The sequence below is a fragment of the Chamaea fasciata genome, unplaced genomic scaffold (assembly GCF_029207755.1).
Source record: "Chamaea fasciata isolate MVZ Bird 193981 ecotype frontalis unplaced genomic scaffold, bChaFas1.0.hap1 SCAF_1, whole genome shotgun sequence".
Classification (NCBI taxonomy): Eukaryota; Metazoa; Chordata; class Aves; order Passeriformes; family Sylviidae; genus Chamaea; species Chamaea fasciata.
The window spans coordinates 66,350,572-66,360,194 of NW_027094086.1; positions in this window are offsets into that span (position 1 = coordinate 66,350,572).

Here is a 9,623-nt window from a genome sequence, read left to right on the forward strand (position 1 = left end):
GACCTGTCCATTTAACTTGCCTTTTCCAGAACATCTGCTTAGTAGGTTCCTGATTGGGGTCAGAACTTCATGAAATACAGACCCTGCTCTTCAAAGGAAAAGCATTTTGCCAAAAAGTGAAGGCATCAAAGAACTGGCTGTGTACTGTACCCCATTTTCATGGGAGAGTAAACCATCCTAGATTGGGATGAGACTGCACAGTTAAAAATTAAGAATTACTTGGCAGCTTACATTATAGAAACTTCTCAAAATCTTTATGCTTTGCAGGTTTTGATATTGCTGTTTGCAGCTGTGCTGATGACCGTGTTCTTTCTAGAAGCTGCAGTTCTTTAGAAAAAATATTATCTTGCAAACAATTTTGATGTTTCAGAATGAAATCGTAATTACAACAGGAAGTGAAACTGTAGGAAAATAGCACAAAATAAAAATGCAAGCATTCCCCACCTGAAATGTCAAATTTAAAATGTGGTTTTCCTGAAAACTGAATTTAGAATTTCTTTCATCTGTCATTGACCAAGTTTCAAATTACTTTTCTCAAGGTGAATACTGGGCAATATTTGCACTGATTCCATAAATTTCCCTGGAATATTTCTCACCAGTTATCTGAAATATTTACTGAGAATTGTCATGTACCTGTAAGGGGAAAAAAAAATCCATTAACAAACTTCTAAGAGGTGAATTACTTATGGAAAATTTTTGGTTGTTCCAGGTTCAGAGGATATAGGAGAATAGCCAAAGAAGTCCACCAGAGAAAAATTTACTGCTGGCATGTTGTGGGGCGCACCAGATTAAAATATAAATTTCGTCTTATCTTCAACAACAGCCAAAAGATGTGGAAGAATGTTTCACAGTATGGTTCTTGTTTCACGTTTCATGAAGCGGCAATTCAAAACTCCCTTTGATTCTGCTCTGTAAAGTCCTTTCTGGTAATGAACACTCTAGGGATTACACTGAGTCTGTTGACTTTCAGGTACTTTGTGTGTTCTTACAATGACTCCATTAGTGGAATGATCCTGAAAACATAATGCCAGCCCAGGGCTTTACTGAACATCGCTCCAGTGGCTGGTGACCGTGGGAGAGACAGATGCTCTGCAGGCAGCTTCATACTTAAATGACAGTCTAAAGCAGACTCTGGAGAAAGAAGGAAGTCTCAAATCTCTGTGCTTCTTTTACTCCACCTAGATAAATTTGATTCAGACTGTGTGGTCAAGTCAAGAAATTTTAAATATGCTGGTCTGGAATGTGGTGAGCAGTAGGAAGTAACACCTACCTATTATGAACCCAGAAATTTATTCAAGACTACCTTCCTTTTCAGATAAGCCTGGAACAGGAGCTTAAGGAGACATTTAGGCAAACAGCTAAAACAAAAATTAGAAGTTAGATATGAATAGTTACATGTGTTACTTTTAAGTAAATTTGTAGGTGCAGCAGGTGATGAGTGCAAGGGTTGATAGGAAAGAGTGTAACATGATTGGTTATAGAAATGTATGTTTGAGAAATAGGCTCAAACTTCAGTAAATAAAAACAGATACAAGTGATGTCATAAGAATTCTCTGAAGGCTTGTGTTTAACAGGCACAGTTATTGCTGCCAGTCAATATTATCACTTTCTTGGCAAATGTTTCTGAGTTTACAGCTGTGATATATTTTTCTTCTTAAACGAACAGTGCTGCTGGGGAGACCAGCATCCTTGGAAGGGAAAAGATACTAGATCAGGAAAGCAACAGATAGGCTTTAAACTTTCTAAATAGGAGTGGTTTTACATACAGACATTGCTACTGATCTTACCCTTAGCTTAGAAATGGATTATTTGGAAAAAAAAATTGATTAGAATGTAGTCTTTATTGTAGTAGTAGTTTACCAAACTAGAAATTTCCAAGTCTGCTTTATACTCAATACACTTCTATAATCCAAACACTTCTGTAAAACAGGCACTCAGCAGTGACCTTAGAAAGGTAGCTCCTTTGGTTCAGGAGAAATGTGGTTGGCAAACCTGGTCTAACTGCATCATTAAAAGAGTGACTCCCAGGGAAGAGATCCTGGTTTGCAGGGAATTTATCTAATTACTTGCTGTGGTGTGATAAATTGTATTATCTTTCTAATATGTACTGTAAATACCTTGGGAGAGATGTGTGGTATTTGCATATATTACAGTTTTATCTCATTGACACTTGATAAAAATAATAATGCCATGATCATCAGAGTCAGCAAATAGTTTCATCCCGGGAACAGCTTAGTATCAGGTGCAATTACTGGCTAATTCTTAAGACAACAGTTCTGAAGAAATGTCTACTTCCAGTGGATTATTTCAGAATTTTATATGCAGTGTTGTCAAGAGATTTACACTGTTGTACAGTAAAGCTGTTATTTCTTGGGGAAAGTATCTGTTGATTGGCTTTGTCTTAGCAGGAACTTGAAAGGCTGTGTTGTCTGATGCATAATTAATCTGAAAGCAAAGGTCACTGAAAAGCTATAGCATTTACCAGATAGTGCTGGCATGCATTTGAGTATTTTTTTTATTTCTTGCCTTGAAATATTTTTAAAATCTAAACTATGGCTTTTATGTACATAATAGAGCTGGCAGCTATTTAGGCAACTCTTGTACAACTTTTCATAAATATTCCCTTGACAGCTGAACATTTCTACCTCAAGTATACATTTTTCATAGAAAATTACACTGCTTCCAGTTTCATTCTGAAGTCTGTCAAGGAAAGGGTACTTTGCTGTTGAAGCTTTCACTGGATTTTCAGGTGTTGCTGTAACTTCTTACTCCTTTTTTTTATACCATCTATCTTGTCTTCGGCCAAAAGAAAGGAGAGCAGGCACACACTGCTTGTAGGCATTTTTGAAACGGTATGGGAAAATCTCATTTTGAGTACCTGGTTGTCTTTAGAGAACTTACCTGCATCCTGAGGAAGACAAGTGAGGAATTCAGAGACCATAAATAAGTCAGAGCATGATTGCACACGTCTAAGTGTGATTCAGTTGGATTTATGAAATGGAAATACAAACGACAACACTGGCTGTGTGTTTATATGTATCCTTGAAGAAAGATCCTCTTGAGACAACAGTGCTCTTCAGCCATTGCTTTTCCCAACCCTGAGCAGAGCCCTGGCCTGGGCTTGGCCTTTGCTGTAGGGGGGAAGTTCTGCAGGTGGATAGTGAGGCCCTTTGCTGTAGACACAGGCTACAGACTTCTGCTTTTGTCTCTAGCAGTTACTTTAAGCTGCAGAGAAATGCTTTAGTTGCAGTAGATGGTAGGGTTTTAGGTGGAGAGTGCAGGGACAGAGATATTTGCCATTCTCCTCAGTCCCTCACTCCAGTTAGCATGGAACTCTCTGAGAGCAGTACTGTCAAGGCCAGAATTCGGGCTCAGGTCTGAGTTACAGCAGTTCTGGCCGTCTCTGTTTGAGCTCAGCCCAGGAAAAACACAAGAAAAGTTAATTTAATAAAGTGTGCCTCAGCAGGGTTGCCTTACCTTTGTCTTTTCCGTGACAATAGAGCATGTCCATCAGCTATTTTTGGTGCTCATAGGACCTAGGTAACTTAGTTGCATGTTCAAGCCCTAAGGTGTCATCTCTGAAAAATACGGGGGGAATATATTTTTTTCATGAGTATTAAAGCATAGAAATGTAAATGTTTTATGAAAAACTTGACATTTTAATTTCAGTTTTAAGAGAAAAAGTGAAGAAACCACTGGATTTACTTTGTAATGGTTATATTTTAAAAGTGCAAAAGTTTCAAAAGTCTGACTTGTTTAAATACTGTTTTCAGTGTAAACCATGAAGGTTAGATGCTGTTATCTAGAAACTGTGTGGTATATCCCGAGATCTGCCTTGGAGCTGATAACATAGATCCTTTGTGTAGGATAATCTTGAGGCCTCAGCAGTGCTTCAGAAAAGGTGGAATTCAGCCTGTCCTTCTGTAAGGGGGTATTCTGAGGTGCAGGAGAAAGGGGAGCCCAGACGAATTACATGTTAATTTGTCTTGGTTTCCTCTTGCCTTTCCTGCTGCAAGAGATCGAAGTACAACAGTTATCAGATGATCTTTTTTTGCATTCTTTGCAGTGAAATAAATACAAAAACACTCTATAAATATGAATTATGTTTATCCAAAATAATGATGAAAGTAATTTTTTGTACTGGATGAGCAAGCAGCTGGAGGGCTGTGTGCAAAAAATACCATAGTTATATACTTGTGCCTGCGTTGCAGAGAGAGTAAAGAATTTGTTTAGCTTCAGCTGAAAAATTTGAAGTGATAATTACATCTGTGTGTTTATCAAACATCTGCAAATTTTTCCATCTGAGTGAATACAGCTAGTGCCTCCCACTGGTTATTTGTAACCATCCTTCTGAATCAGTGTCATGAAGAGCTGAGATTTTTAGAGCAGAAGAATGCAGTTTGCTATTGTGGAAATAACAGAGTCACATGCTGCCTGATGAAATGTCAGCCATAAGGTTCTTAAGTCTGAAAAATTCTGCTAAAACAGTACTGTAATAAACAAACAAACAAACAAACAAAGCCACCCCAAAACCAAACCAAGCAAGAAACTAATAAAAGTATCCGAAAACATTCCATGTCACACTTTTGTGAATAGATTGAATGTATTTTTTACAAGCTGGTGTGTAAGAAAAATTCCTGTTAATATGACTTTCATGAAGAGTTTAACTTTCTTCAGATGTTGTTTTTTATGCAAGTGCAAAGTATAGTTAAGGCTATGTAACTACACTAGATTTTATTTTTTAAAGACATTTTTTCTGTTAGTGCAAAAGAAGTTGGTGCATTTTCCCTCATTAAATACAGTGCAGTTACTGTATTTAAAATCATATTTAAATATGATTAAAATCGTATTTGATTTTAAAATGTTCAGGAAATAAGGAAACATTAAATACAAGTTTGAGAAATTTATGTAATGTAAGTAATAATGTAAAAAATATTTAAACCTCTCTCCCCCCCTCCCCCCCCCAAAAAAAGCCATCAACCACTCTACTATAAAACATAAAGATGTGAAATTCTGCAACTTTTAACGAAGTTAGAGACTCTGTTGCATCAGCACCTGTGACATACAGTGAACACACCCCACATCTGGAATGTTTCATGTACGATGCATTATCAGATTCCTTAATTTTGAAACTTCAATTTCTTCCATACATGTACTTGTCCGACAAGAGTTTGTATAAAATTGAAGTAAATAATTAATCTACCATTTTAGAACAACTTAGCAAGTTTTAAAAGATTAAAATCAGATAGAGGATCCATCAATTTAATTATGTTCAGCTTGGCAGACCACTTAGTTTCTCAGAATAAATAGGTGAAGTGAGGTTAATTACTGTCTGAAAGCCTTGATTTCTTACATATTTTGAAGGAGAAGGTATATATGAAAGTGGAAATAAGATTTGATTTTGAAAATATTTTCCTTTGAATCAATTCAAGCTGACAGCCTTAAGATCTCAATTCTGGGAAATGCTGAGCACCTGCAACTGTGAGCAATCAGTAGCAGCCAGGAGTGTTTTTCTTTCAGGAGGTCAAGCCCTCTCTGACTAGGCCTTCTCAGCAGTGAAGAAAGATGTATGAACGGGTTGAAAGAGTATGTACATGATGCAAAACCATTTAAGAGTTATGTATGAGTCATGTTGGGTATTACTACATAAGTATGCATAGTTGTTTACTTTTTGAGAAAATGAAGGCACAAATACAGTTTGTTAGGTGAACAGAAGCTTCCCAAGAAAATAACTGCACATTTTCATAAAACTATGAGGTATTTCTTCATTTGAAATGTGAAGAAATGTGATATTTACCTTATGTAAAGCATTTGTGACTTCCTTAACTATTCTGAATGCTTCATGATCATCCAATAGGCAGTGGGGATGATTTGCTCATGGCTACATCTCACAAGTAGATAGGAGTCTCAGGGTGATGGTATAGGATAGGAGGAAGAAACCTAGTGTTTTCAGGCAAATATTTTAGTTTCTAATAAAAAATCACTGCCACAAGCTGTAACAATCCAGTGATGCCTTCTAGAAGCTGGTACAGAATATTCTTGTGAAAAAAAACAATTCACTGCCCATGGCACATAGACTCTAGCAAATGAATCACCACTGAAAGCCTGTGTTTAACAGAGTAGCTATCTAAGTTGATGTTAATAGCAGGCATCCAGGCCTTTAGGGTTCTTAAATCCACTTCAGTGGATATTGATTTGGATAATAAGAAATATTTCCTTAGGGAAACACTTGATAAAAGAGCTTAAAGCAAGGGGAAGTGATTTTGCACAGCAGTGAATGTGAAGAAAGAGAATATTTAGCCAAACAGCAATCTCTGATCAGCTGTGTTTCTGACTTTTTGTGCTGCCGCATCTCAAGTGTTTGGGTACCTCCCCAGGAGCCTGGAAGCACTGCTGCTCTCAGGGTGATTCTGCCCTTGACAGGAGGAAAGCTGCTGCTGTTTGTGTGAGAGCTTCCTGAGCTCACCTGGGAGAACAAGCAGGGCATGTTTGCCCGTGTATAAAGCCCGGGCTGCAAAGGCTGCTTTCCAAAAGGGCTCTGCCTCTGTGAGGGGGGGCTGTGAGAGTGCTGCTCTGCAGGAGAGTAAGATGCCCAGAGACAGGAGCTCTGTGCCTGGTTCTTCCAGCACCCCCAGACCTTCAAGTCTGAAGGTCTGGTCTGCCACTGCTCTGATGATGTGGCAAAAATTAGGAATTGTTATGGACAGACTTTGCGTTAAGTTCAGACTTGTTCAGCAGCCCAGATTCTGCCACACCAGCCATGGGGATCAGGTTCGTTGCGTGCTGGATTTATGCCAGAATACTGGGATAGCAAGCATATTTGAAATGTGTGCTGAGGAGAGAGGTACTAGCAAAGAGAGAGGAAGACAAGAGACCAGTGACAGACTTTTCTTATGAAAAAGAGTGATTTCTCAAGTTATCCTGCACGTTTATTTGAGCTTGTGTTTTAGTTTGATCTAATGATAATTGAATTACAGCTAAATAAAAGTACATCCTTTTTCTGTTCCCTCTCACTTTTTTCTGCAATCCAGACCTGCCTGACATTTTTAGATGCAAGATGAGCACTGCCCCTGAGGGCTGTGCAGTCTTCCCTGTGCTGCTGGAACAAGGTGATGATCTATTTGGGGAGGGTGAGGCCAGTGTCACTGAAAGCAGAGATGGAATTGCACTGGAAGCGTTCCTTCAGTTCGCCCTCTTTCAGTAGTCCTTTGCTGATACTCAATTCCCTAAACATGGGCTCTTTGGTTTAATTCCACACCCCTCCCCTTTGCTTTGCCTTCCAAACCTACTGATGTGCCAGGTGCCGTGAGGGCCCCTATTCAGGACAAGATGAGTTAAAAGAGTCTGAGTGTGTAGGATCTGAAGAAACTGGAGCTCGGTGGGAGCAATGCCAACAGTGCGGCCAGGAAGACTCCAGGGAATTGTGATAGAAAGGGTTAAGTAAAATGTGAATGCAGCAGCGTGTGAGAAGATTTCTGGAAGATGGGTTTTGGTACACTGCTGGTGTAACTGGAGAGCTTTGAATAAGTAGTTAAGGCCCAGCATACTGTAAAGGCACTCTGATAATGGAGTTGAGGGGTTAAGTGTTATGGCAGCAGTGGCAGGGGACAATTTGTGATTATTTTCAGCACGTCAGCCAGATGAGAAAGAAATGGAATGGGTGTGGAGACTGAAAAGGAGGAAACAAATACAGGGTGAAACACAAAGAATTTAGAGGTGGAAAAATGGAGAAGAGGTGGATTTTGTAATTCCAGACAATTTTTGAGTTACGTTTAGAATTGTAGAACAGGGGACAGTTTGTGGGATAGCTTATGTCCTTCAGAATAGAATGTTTCATTATTTAAAGATGTATATGTGACATACAGATTTTTTTGAGTAAAGTGAAAACAAGATTTTGTATACAGCAAATTTCAGAATGATGAATCTCTCAACTTTCAGGTTCCTGAATATTACAGAAGGTAGAGAAAAGAGGAATACTGATCATGTGTTTCAAATTTGATAAGTTTCAACCTTTGATAAGTTTTGAAGAGGAAGGGAAAGAATAAATGTCAACCTTCAAACAGGAGTTAAGCATGAATATTCTGGGTAGAGGTATATGCCAATATTTTTAGAGAGGCACCTGTCTCATCTTTGTCAACAACATAACTGACCATTACTAGAAAGTATCTTGATAAAAATGACTTGCCTTTTTCAGTTCTTCTATTTAATTGCATTTTAGTAAGCACAGAGGACTGGATGCAGCTATGCCGATGCTGGGAATAAGAGGGGAGAGAAGTTATTGTGGATTCATTAACAGGCACTCAGTCCAACTTGGAATATGCAAAAGATGCTGACGGGAGAGGGAGAAGAAAAGGTCATGTGACTTTGGGTTAGTCCTTGCCTGCAGGATTGTATCCACAATTGCAAGTGATCAGTGCCTCCATTTTTCATTTTTGCACAGGACTTGGATGCCTTGAGGAATGCTTTGAGTTGACATTTTATACACCTTTTCAAAGGCAGCAGTAGCTTGGGATGAGTGAAACCTGTGAGGGTTTGTGAATCTTTTCTTTGAGGTCACACAAGCAGATTGATTTTGTGACCTTATAATAAAAAATATCTGGTATGTACAAAAGCCCTGTAATAGGGTTGACAGAAATAGAGATAGTCATGGCAGTAGAATGTAACAGATAGAAGGTAAAAGTAAAAAGTCAATAAGGAAAGATACAGCTCAAGCAAGTACTCTTCTTTCATTCCTGTAGCAGGCATTGTTACCCGTTCTTGTGATTGTTATGTGATGGTGGTTGTTTTGGGTTTTTTTTTAACATCAACCCAAAACAAAAGAAAAGAAAGTTTTGGAAGTATGCTTAGAAGTGATAATAAGGAGAATTTATGAACAACATTGAAATTAATTAAATCAGGTATTATAGGGAGAAGTTCTTAAAGTAATCATCATATAACAGCCGGTGTGTACATGGCTTGTATGCTTTTTCATGAAACATTCAGGGTTACCTTTCTTTTCTTTGATTACAAAGTCAAAAGATCAGGCCACTGCTTTTATTTTTTTGAGGCATTTTAGACTCTTATGGTGCTCCATTTTCCATCTTGGCTTGTCACCTGATTCTCCAGACGTGTCCCTTTTGATGGCAACTTTACAGGGTACTCTAGTTGTCTGGATGGCTTTTGGTTTGGTTTGGGGTTTTTAAAAATTTTTTTCTAATAACTGCTGTTTCCTCTGCAAGTTGTACACAGTATAATTTATAATTTACCTGACTTGGTGGCAGCTCTTAGGACTCCAGATTATAGTGACTTGCTTTTCTCTTGCTTGTTTGTTTTGTCTTGAATGTTAGTAGAGCTCTTATGTATTTTTCACATTTCCTGTTGAACACAACACCAGCAGCTCCCAATGCAAACATCATTCCTGCGGTTCAGACCTTACAGTGCTCAGTCAGAGGCTTCATTTTCTCCTGACACACTTCCTCAGACTGTTCACTGCCCCTGTCCAGTGTGTACCGTGTAGGTATGGGCCCGTTCTAATTCAGTGAGCCCCTAAATGTTAAAAACAATACTTGTTTACCTTTGCCATTTACCCCCATATTTTACCTCATTGTCCTAGTGAGGGTCAGCTCACTATGACACCAAACACA